The sequence below is a fragment of the Brassica napus genome, chromosome C2, assembly GCF_020379485.1.
Source record: "Brassica napus cultivar Da-Ae chromosome C2, Da-Ae, whole genome shotgun sequence".
Classification (NCBI taxonomy): Eukaryota; Viridiplantae; Streptophyta; class Magnoliopsida; order Brassicales; family Brassicaceae; genus Brassica; species Brassica napus.
This window is the reverse complement of record NC_063445.1, coordinates 7,693,374-7,704,568: the sequence shown is the minus strand read 5'-3', so window position 1 is coordinate 7,704,568 and position 11,195 is coordinate 7,693,374. Positions and strand designations below refer to the sequence as shown.

Sequence of the window (11,195 nt, the reverse complement as noted above, 5' to 3'; positions counted from 1 at the left end):
AAATATTTACAATTTTTCTTTTACAATTTTAATTTTTAAGTTTGAATTTTTAATTTTAGATCTTATTTTAGAATTTTTTTAAAAAAAAATTAAAAATTTTCTTTTTTAAATTTGACATTTTAATTTTAGATTATATTTTTGAATTTTTTGAATTTTAATATTTTGTTTTAAAGTTTGAAATTTTAATTTTAATTTTTATGTTTTTTGAATTTTTAGATTTTTTTTTAAATTTTGTTTTGAACTTTTTACAATTTTTTCTAATTTCATTTGATTTTTCCGGTATTTTTCTGTTTTTTTTAAAGAAACCGACACGTCGTCATTTTGAGCTGTAAAATGAACAGTACCAGTCGTCTATGAACAGAAAAACATCTTTGGAGGTTTATTATGATAAAAATGTCACTTTGAAAGTTTAAAATTCTAGTAACAAAACTTCGGTGTTTAAAGTGTTAGAAAGTGACACTTTCAATGTTTAAAATGCGATTTTCCCTAAAAGAAAGATGTTGGGGTTCGTTTTGGCTGACTTTTCATTGATTTTATAGTACTCTCAACTCTTTTAATTTTGGAACCATAACAGTTGGATAAAGAATATGTATGTTTTGGCTCTGTATCAAAATTGTAAAAAGAATAGGGTAATATATTTTAGTTTTGTGTATAAATTATGTTTTTCATTTCCTTAAATAGCGAATTAACGAAAACGGTACATATTTAGTTGTGAAAATACGTACCTACCTACCTATGGGATGAATCCCTCAATTCTCATGAAGATTAAAAAAAATTAAAAGAACAAAAATCTATAAAAAAGTAGATACCAGATAAAAAAAAATTTAAAAGGAACATCATATCCGAAAAACATAGAATAGTCATCCCATGCATCATTATCCTCACCGTCATTAGTCATATCCTTAGGCATTCTCCAGCTCTTCGCAATCTCAGCCTCGTTCCCATTTGTGAGGAATTCTAATACCTTAACCACGTGATATAAAGTCACAAAACCAAATCCTTTTATTTCGTTTTTTTGTTGGTTCTAATATGTTACGTTCGAAATCTAATGCAACCTAAGTCATGCTTTGTCGTAATATTGGTCATTGTTGGATACAATGTGAAGCAGTAAGAAAAAGCCTATTCATCTGTTGATCGTCGTACATACTGCAATATCGGATCAACCAATTCTCTTCTGTTGTCTCCAACACCGGTTTGGCCAGTACATAAGGTATGAGTTTAGCTAAAAGATTAGTTATAAAAAAGTCAACGAGGATTAGAGATATCAATCCAAATCTTACATCAGAAATTTAGAAAAATAATATCTAATATATAATATGATTTTTGGGAAGAGACCAAAAATAAATTCATGCGGACTTACCTCTTATTAGGTCCGAAATAGACAATATCGTACTAATAGTACAAATACAATAGAGAATTGCACATGAGCTTTAAAAGAAAATCCAACAGATTTCGTCCCGTGTCTTGTAAGGCAATCAAATGGGTATGAATAGAATTATACCCATAAGAGAATGTGTTCCTAAGCGGTACTAACCGGTCTTCGTCCGCTTATGATTTCAGAAGAAGAATAGCAAATGCATATATGTCAGTTTTCTCGTCTAAGGTTCTTTTCAGGACTCTGATGCTAGATAGCCAAACATTAAGGAATTGACTGCTAAACCGAATTATATCACGGTGTATGATCCGATGGTTGCAGCGTTTGTGAAGATAACGAAGCCCTTTAGCAACTCCAACCAGAGTCTTTAGAACAGAATGACATCTGAAATTAGATTACCTTGCAACGCGGAGTAAAAGTTGAGAACCTGAAGATAAGATAGAGACCTCTCTCAACACAACAATCTACGAGAAGAGCAGTGTTGGGATGAGAGACATGACTTATGATGGCGAGTACCGTAAGAAACTATTTTTCATTGTTCATGTCACCATTTTCTTTGTTACTTTCTTCACGACGATTCTTCTTCCATCCCATAGATATCCCATTTACGCTTCTCTGCAATTCTACAAAAAACTTAGAAGAGAATTCTAATTTTAATGCAAATTTGATATTATTTTAATAATTTATTTTAAAAACAATCATTTTCATAAGTGATGAAAAAGACTAAAGTTTAAATTATTTATAAACTTTTAATAGTCATTTATAAAAGTTCATAAACCCAACATCATGCTTTTTAAATATTAAGAAAAAAACAAAAGTTTCAAACGTTTTTCGATTATATTATCCTGTAAAAAAGACAAAAGTTGTGGATCTGATCAAAAGTTTTAAATTTAGTCTCTCTAATGCTCACCTTGACGAAAATCATTTGTGGCTTTAGAGATCTCACTAATTAGTCATAATAAGTAACACACTGGATTAGCGGTTGACGTTTTGGGTGTTTCAATCCTCTTTTCTTCTCCATTTCCATAGAGGAGAGGGTGCATGATAAGAGAAGATATGAATCTGTAGCGAGACATCGGTGTCGTTGTTGTGATTGGGCTCAGATAGGTGTAAAACCAACAATCGGCCTATGTTTGGGTTTGTCTGAAGGCGAACGGAAGCTAGAAGAAGCCACTGAACCGTTGAAGAAGCATCATCGCCGGAGGAGCTAACTGAATCTCTCGACATACTTGGTACTTTTTATGTGTGAGAAAAAACATTTTCGGTACCTTTTGTAGTTCTTACATATATTAAAAACATATATCAATAATATTATCTGATAAGTACTAGTGTACTACATTTGGCGCTAACATTGATTATCAAAATGATTCGTTACACGAATATTCTTAATGAATTAAAAACTATTATATTCATGATATTACTAATGATTGTTTTATTTCCATTTTAGTAAAAAAATTAATCATCTTTTTTAAACCATAAATAAATAAAATATATAGATTTTGTATTGTCCCTAAAAACATAAAAAAAAGGAAATATCTTTACTGTTCAAAATCTATAGGTTTTTATATATATAACATAATTTACACAACATTTGACAAAATAAAATAATTTAGATATTTGTTTTTTATAAAAATAATATTTTATTATAATTTTACTTTTTATCAAATGATTAAAAATAAAATAAATTTTAAACATTATAAAATGATCATCTAATATCATATTTCTCAAACACATGCCTAATTAAGTTATTAGGATTTAGTTATTCTGTAAATTTACATGCCTAATTAAATTTCATCTAATATCATATTTCTAAAACACATGCCTAATTAAGTTATTAGGATTTCCATGAAATTTCAAAATATTATAGGTTATGTTTATTAATGCAACTCCAACGTTATATTTATGTTTCCTATTTTTCAAAAAAACATATATCAATTTTTTTTAATGTTTGTAAATATACTTGTAATTTTAAGAGGATGAACAGAACTAAATAAAGTTAAAAAATAAACTACTTTTAACTTTATTAAAAAAAATTATTCAATTTAAAATGATATATGTAATTCAACATACCCAAAAATGAACACTTAAACTGATCCAAAATATTATTCTTAAAATCAAATATCTGATTAAGATAAGAACATATTGATAAATACAATCGTTTAACCTTTTAGATATAATTACGTTATAAAATTGTAACTAATCAATGAAGTTTCAAAATATTTCCAATTTGGTTTGTTTATGCAAGTCTCAATCCCTCGACATAATTTTAAATTGATCCAATATGACATATAACAAAATATTAGAATATGACAAGTATCTTATACAATAAAACATACTTGTCTCTCTCCTCATTAAGCCACGTCATCAGGTAGGAGAGAGCAAATTTCGACACCTATCAACACCTGGGTTGTTCTGTGTTTTTTTTCTTGGTTTTGTTTCTTATGTTGTCTGATGCGGAAATGTGAACTGGACTTTATAGTATTTGTGCATGAAGCCCAGAGTGAAGCCCAGTCTCCTTTACGCTATCTTAACCCACAAGTGTTTAGGGTTTTCTCCCATTTTCTTCTCGCGGCTCGAACTCACCGACCAAACCAATGTTTGGCTCAGATCGCCGTTCCGATATACATAACCCCCCAGATTTCCATATGGAGGCCACTACAAGCTCCTCCTTCGAACCGTTTTTGTCATTTTTTTTTGGAAAAGCTCTCCGTCGTCTGTATACTTCTCTGTTCCACTGAAGAAACCAGAACGATATGTAATGTTTTATTCACAATTGAGAACTCTATTAAATTTCACCATTAAGTCACTCCGTCTATCCCACTACTCGAATTTAATTACTACTCTTCCCATCTTCTTTGCAAATCCCTAATTTTCCATACTAGTGCAGCCATCTCCATATCTCATCGTTTCACCAGATTCATTTCGTCCTTATAGTGTTGACGCGTCTCATGCGTTTCTAGGAAGCATGTTTTTTCTTGATGAAAAGGTTTGCTTTCTTCGTGTGTTTCCCAATTTTCAGTTAAAGCTTTTCCAAGGTTCCATCTATGTTCATCGCCTTAATACTTTCAAACATCTCTGTTCAGTGGGTTTGATGCTACGAGAAGCAACCACCACTTCAAGAAACAAAATCACCTGTCACAATATGCTTCACTGACCTAACTAAGTTTGTTGAGATTCCGGCAGGACCTGCTCCAGTACCTCTGGAGTTCTTTAGTTTTTGTCTTTATGAGCAACTCATGGAATTGGCAAACAAAAATACTCAAGTTTTAGGTCTGTCTTTTAACTTACATTTGGAACAAATCTAGATGTTTTCCCGTTAATATATCCACACTCTGTTACACTTTCTTTGCAGGCATCATAGGGGAGGTGACTCAGGTGAGCAACGTCAATATAACTTTTAATGACGAATCACAAACAACTCAACACATAATGGAGGCCATCCAAATTGACGGGTACTTGAGTGTTTCAGGACCACTAAAATGTTAATATATCCTCTTGGTTTGATTGTATACTACCAAACTTGAAATATGCATCATGACATCTACATACTTCATTTTCTGTTAATATATTTCCAACCTTCTAAAGTGCTCTACAATATCTACTACTGTCTGTCTAAGTGTCTTTGACGTCCAGGCCAGCAAACTCCACCAGAACTTAGATGGGGTTGGTGTGGAGCCTAAGGTCATTAATATCAAAGAACATTAATCCAAAATTTGTAGGAGGTCAACAGCTTCCCATGAACCTTTCTATTTCATACTTGTGTGTGTATAACTATTCCAACACTAACTAGGCTAGACTTGCAGGACGCTTATATTTGAATGCAATTTCAGGGACCAATTTCCACTTCGACAAAGAAGTAAGTGCAAGCCAGTCCTACTTCGCTGCCTAAGTCGCTCAAACGTTTGTTCACTATATTATATGTCTGTTACACCTAGCATCTAAATAATTACTGCCATCACCAACCACAGCTTCGGTGAGGATGGTGTCACCAGCTCTGCAAGTTATACCAAATATGGAGATGTTCAGAAAATTGAAACTGTTACGTTGCTCAAGCTTAATGCGTACGTGCTGAAATCTCGCTGCAGGTACATTTCCTTACTGGTGACGTCGTGCTATATGGTTTCATAAATATTAAATTACTAGAGTTCCTTCATTCCACCACAGGTTTCTGAGTTCCTTTGCACCAACAAAGTAGAGGCCACTGAAACCACCAATGGATGGTGCTACATTTTCTGCTACAAATGTTCAAGAAAGCTACAGCGAGGATTCCCTTCATTCACATGCACCTATTGTCATAACTCTAGCACTATTGGTGTTGTCAGGTATTGCCCGGTAGATTTATCTCACTTCTCACTTTTTAAAATATTCACTAAACAAGCCATCTAACATTCTCCCATTGGCGTTTTAAAATTTTGCAAACCGTGTGGAGATTTGTGTCTCTGATGCGAGAGAGTCATCCATGTTTGTTGTCATCCATGTTTGACTACAAATTGGTATTTCAATATTTACATACACAAGCTACGTAATGATGTCTACATTCTTTTCATTAAAATGCAGGCTGCAAGTGTTGCAGACCCTCTAGAGTCTGAGGTTTCACAATTTCTCCAAGAAATAGTTGTGAGACGTTTGATTTTCAATTGAAGCTTTTTGAGTTCATTTTCAACTCCAAACATCAATCATTCACTGTGTCCCACATATTTTATTGTCATCAGCGTCCCCTACTGAAACTTTTACTTAGGAAAGTTTTACGCCCTATTTGGCGTGACTGGGAAAGAAATTGGTGTGTTTTCAGTCGCTGGGAAGTGAGAAGGAATATGCAGGGACAGCACTATCACCGGATTCATTTGATTATTTAGTCCCCGCGTCTTTTGTTTCAAACTCCAAATGAAGAAAATATCATTAACATTTTCTGTCGCTGATGCTAATCGTTGCGTTCTTGAAACGAACACACCCTTAATATGTTAACAACCACCTCTTTCTCATACTGTCCATTTCTCCTTTTAACATACAGTCGAAACATATTATAATGCGTTTGGACAGGGAGAGAACAACAACCCAGGAGCCACATCTGTGGCCTGCATAAAGCCACAAGTTATGTGCAACTAATCAGGGCACCGGCAGTGGTGACGTCCAATTGAACCCTACATGTCCACTTACTACAACAACATGAGCTGAGGAACACACTGGTGTCGGGAGCTCAGCAGAGGAACAACAGGAGCTGAGGAACACACTGGTGTCGGGAGCTCACCAGAGGAACCACATGTATCTCCAACATTACCTCTTTAAAAACTTTAGTCAAGAGTTTCGAAATCTTTTTGTTGAACCAGCAAATAACACAACTACAAGCTGATCACAAGGAGATAATGTCACACACAAACATGAAGACAACCCTATGAATTAATATAAAATCTCCAACAAATATTACTAACAAATAATCAAATTCCGCACGAAGCGCGGATCTCCCCCTAGTTTATTAATACAATCCAGACTTATATTTCCTATTTTACTAAAAAAAACCAGAATGAACCGAACAAAATAAAGGAAAATTGCCAAAAATAACATTTTTAAAGTACAACTTTTCACTAACCACTTTTACCATCACCTTTAATGAAAGGTAAAAAACACATATAACCCTTTGATTAACTTTAACAAAAAAAATACATATGGTTAACTAATCTAAACTTAAAACATCAACTCTAAATCCTAAATCATCAACTCTAAACCCTATGTATTTTTGAAAATGTTCGGTTAGTGGTGGTAAAGATGAAAAGTGGTAGCATGAAAGTGGTAAACATAAAATTTCCCCCTAAATAAAACTAAACCAATAATATTTTGATTTTATTGTGATGAAAAATTAGTATTTAATCTGAAAGAATATATGGAGTTTAACATACCTACGTGGTCCAACTTAATTATTATATATGAAATCACATACCAATTTTTTTTTGACAACAAGACATTCACAAACTCATATTGACTCTGTAAACCAAATCGGTATCTCCGCATCCATGTGAACGACAAAAAACAGTTGTTTCCTAGCACTGCGTGCTAAGCCATCCAGGTTAATATGAAAATATAATGATACTTAATACAATATTTTATTTATTTTTCATAATATAAATAAAAAATAACAGATAAATTATAAAAAAATGTGTAAATATTTATATCTGTTCACAAAATAAAATAATACTCAATGTATTTTTATTTATTTATCTTAAATATAAATTATAAAATTACGTAAAAATCATAAACAACAAAAACAAGTATTTAACAATTCTTATTAGTTAATTATTTAAAAATATTTATATCACTACAAGAAAACATATTTTTTACTAGGGCAGTATTCGTTGTAAATTCGTCGTAAACGGGGTGTTACGATGAATTAACGTCGAAAGACGTTTCGTTATTAAACGTCCGTCGTAACGGAGGTTTCGTCGTAAACGACTCGTTACGTTTACGACGAAATATATTCCTCGTAAAGCGCAGGGAAAGGATTCGTCGTAAACGACACGTAATTATTTCGATGTAAAGCACACGTAAATACTTTCGTTGTAAATCACTCGTAAACATTTCGATGTAAAACCCTCGTTAGTATTTCGATGTTAATCATACGTAAACATTCGATGTAAACTCCATGTAATGTTTACGAGGAGTTTACATCGTTTCTTATTATATTATTATTAATTAGTATATAATAGATTTTAATTTATATTTAATATTCAGAATTTAAAATAATTTAAATTTTAAAACGAAATATGAAATTGGAAAAAATATTTTAAAAAGTCATACAATAATATTTAAATTCATAATACAAACAGAAAAATAAAAAAAACTACATATTCTCGAAGTAGTTGGTGGGGTTGCTCGGCTGTTGACGGGTTGGATCGGACTCTTGGGGATCTCATGGTGGCATTCCAAGAGCGGCTCGTCTATCACTCAACATTCTCTGCATAACCGGGTTTCCCACGGCCATCACGTCTAGCAAATCCTCAAGAGAGTCTAAACGAACCTGCTGGCTATCCATTCGAGCCTTCATCTGAGCAGTCTCTTCATCCCGTCTCGAAGTGTATGACGAAGTTGTCCTTGCAACTTCGTTAACAGAGCCTATACCGACTATCCGTCCCTTCTTTTTAGGAGCCACCTATAAAATCAAAACATATATTAATATAGTTAATTATGTTAAAATATTTAAAATAATGTAAACAAAAATTTTAAGTTGTACCTCTTCGAAGATTCTGTCGACCTCTTCGGTGGACAATGTGACTGGTAATCCATCGGGAGACTCCTGGGTTAGTTGCGTCTCCCGTTCTTCAATCCGACCAGCCACTGTTTGGAAGAGTTTCTCAGATGCAGGATCCACAAAAACTCCGTCGGATGTGGCGTGAGTCATCTTGAATAGGTCAGACAGAGAAGGTAAGACTCCCGTCTTCTCGAACTACAAAAAAAAATTAAATTAAATATTATAAATTATATTAATTGAATATTTTAAAATATATATTTAAAACAAAACTTACAGCTTCTAGACGGACTCCTGCATGAGGTTTTTGTCCGGTTCTGTGAAGCATGGGCAAATGACCATCTTTATCCTTCGTCCTTCGAGAAGCCGAGCACGAATTGGCCTTTTTGATCGAAGAGGGGTGCTCCCAATAGGCGATGAGGCCATCCCACACATCCGTCGTGAGCTTAGTGGGCTTTCCTCATACCCGTAGATCTCCCACTTGTCCTTCCAATCAGAGACTGTGTTGCAGAGGCGTATCTTTGCCTTTGCAACGAATTCCGCCTTCACCCTCTCGGTGATTCCCAAAGACCAATGCCACTTTTGCTGAAACATAAAAATTTTGAAAAAATTACAATTAATAATAAATATTAAAAAATATATATATATTTAAAAATGAAAATTTAATTAAATTTAAAAATCTTACCGCAAAACATTTAAACCACGTGATCTTAACGTGATTTGGTGTCTTGCTCCAGTTCGGGTATGCCCCGTCGTAGTAACCCTTAATCGTCGCCGAAACGCTCCGGCTAACACGGTTGTTAGCCCCAAACCTGAAAAAAAAACAATTTAACCGTTAGAAAATAAAAATTAATTAAATTTTAATGTAATAAAAATTAATAACTTACCAATAAGTTCCTCGGGGTCTATCGGGGTCTAGAACATCCAAACCCTCCCGTCCAGGCTGGGCAAGCAAATCCTCCACCGTATATCTCGCGAAGGGAGCATATAAAGGCACACGCAAATCCGGATGAACTGCACCTTCTGGGACAGGCTCAGGTGCAGCCGCCGGAGGAGGAGGTGGAGGCATCTGCGGTGGAAGAGGAGGACTCGAAAAAACTCTCTGAGAAGTCTGAGAGTCTGGAACTGCATCGGAAGACGATGGACCGGAAGAAGATGTACCGGAACTATCGCCAAACAACTGGGCATAAGTAGGTGCTGCTGGTTTCCTTCTAGGAGCCATCTAAAAAAAATTAAATAAATTTAATCAATTATGACGACATAATAAAAAATTATTCTGTTACCTAACTAATCACCTAAACTATAGTATTCCGTCATCTAACTAATCACCTAAACTAATTATCTAACTAATCACCTAAACTAATTACCTAACTAATTAATAACCTAAACTAACTTAAAAAAAAAAAAGGAGGAAAGAGAATGTACCTTAGAGGGAGAGGAGAGGAGTTTGGGAGGAATGAACGAGGCAGCCTCGTCTCGGCGTCTCAATATATAGAAAATGATTCATCGTAAACGCGACGTAATATTACGACGAAGTTACCAGATCCGCGTTTTTCGTTTTACGACGAAATTACGTCGAAACATCGGTTTACGACGAATTTACCAGGCCCGCGTTTACGACGAATTTACCAGGCCCGCGTTTTTCGATTTACGACGAAATTACGTCGAAACGTCGGTTTACGACGAATTTACCAGGTCCGCGTTTACTACCAAGTTACCAGGCCCGCGTTTTTCCATTTACGACGAAATTACGTGGAATAGATAACCATTTACGACGATTTTACAACGCTTAACCCTAAACACCGAGAATGAAATCCCTAAACCCCAAAGTCACATATCATCTAACATCATATCTCTTCTCTACTACTTTGTGCTCTTTCTCCAACTTAAACTCTAAAACCCTAAAACTCCAAATAATTTTTTAAAAACTAAACAAATACATATTATATAAAACAACATTTGTTACACATACATTAGGATGGTAAAAAAACAATATTTCTTTAAACATACGTTACAATAGAGAAATACAACATTTGTTACATATATTACATCACTCTAAATCGTTTTCGTTCTCATCAATATTACATCACTCTAAATCGTTTTCGTTCTCATCACTATCATTACAATCATCATCGTCGCTTCTCTCGAACTCGTCTTCACGTGCTTCATCTGTCGCATCTTCGGAAATATCTTCATATTGAAAGTTTTGCGGGTCGATCAAAAGGATTTCATCAGTTGGTTGTTCTGGTACCTCAACTTCATTGATAGCGTCTTCTTCTTGCAAGGGCGGTTCTTCTCCAGCGACAATGCGTCCACGAGGTGTAATTTTGATAGCAGCTAACCAGTTTATCCCGGAAGTTCGAAGCCGAGGATAAGGAAGGAAGCTAACTTGCTCGGCTTGTGAAGCTAAAATGAAAGGCTCAAATTTGTTGTATCTTCTCCCAAAATTGACATCCACAACACCAAATTTGTTATACCGAATCCCTCGGTTCACAACAGGATCGAACCATTCACATTTGAAGAGGACGCATTTTAGCTTCAATAACCCCGGAAATTCCACTTCAATAATCTCCTGCAAGATCC

General features: G+C 34.4%; 1 long non-coding RNA gene across 4 annotated transcripts; it reads left to right on the top strand.

Moving 5' to 3' along the window:
* The first annotated feature begins 236 nt into the window (after window positions 1-236).
* Window positions 237-6,340, top strand: LOC106431391. 4 transcript variants are annotated; one of them, XR_007319130.1, is made up of 7 exons: window positions 239-4,645; window positions 4,728-4,827; window positions 5,009-5,097; window positions 5,179-5,231; window positions 5,344-5,460; window positions 5,540-5,697; window positions 5,933-6,340. It is a non-coding gene; the product is annotated as an uncharacterized LOC106431391 (long non-coding RNA). The 4 variants fall into 4 exon arrangements; XR_007319131.1 differs by having other exon boundaries at window positions 237-2,607; window positions 5,540-6,340; XR_007319129.1 differs by having other exon boundaries at window positions 237-2,607; window positions 4,728-5,097.
* Window positions 6,341-11,195: the final 4,855 nt, after the last annotated feature.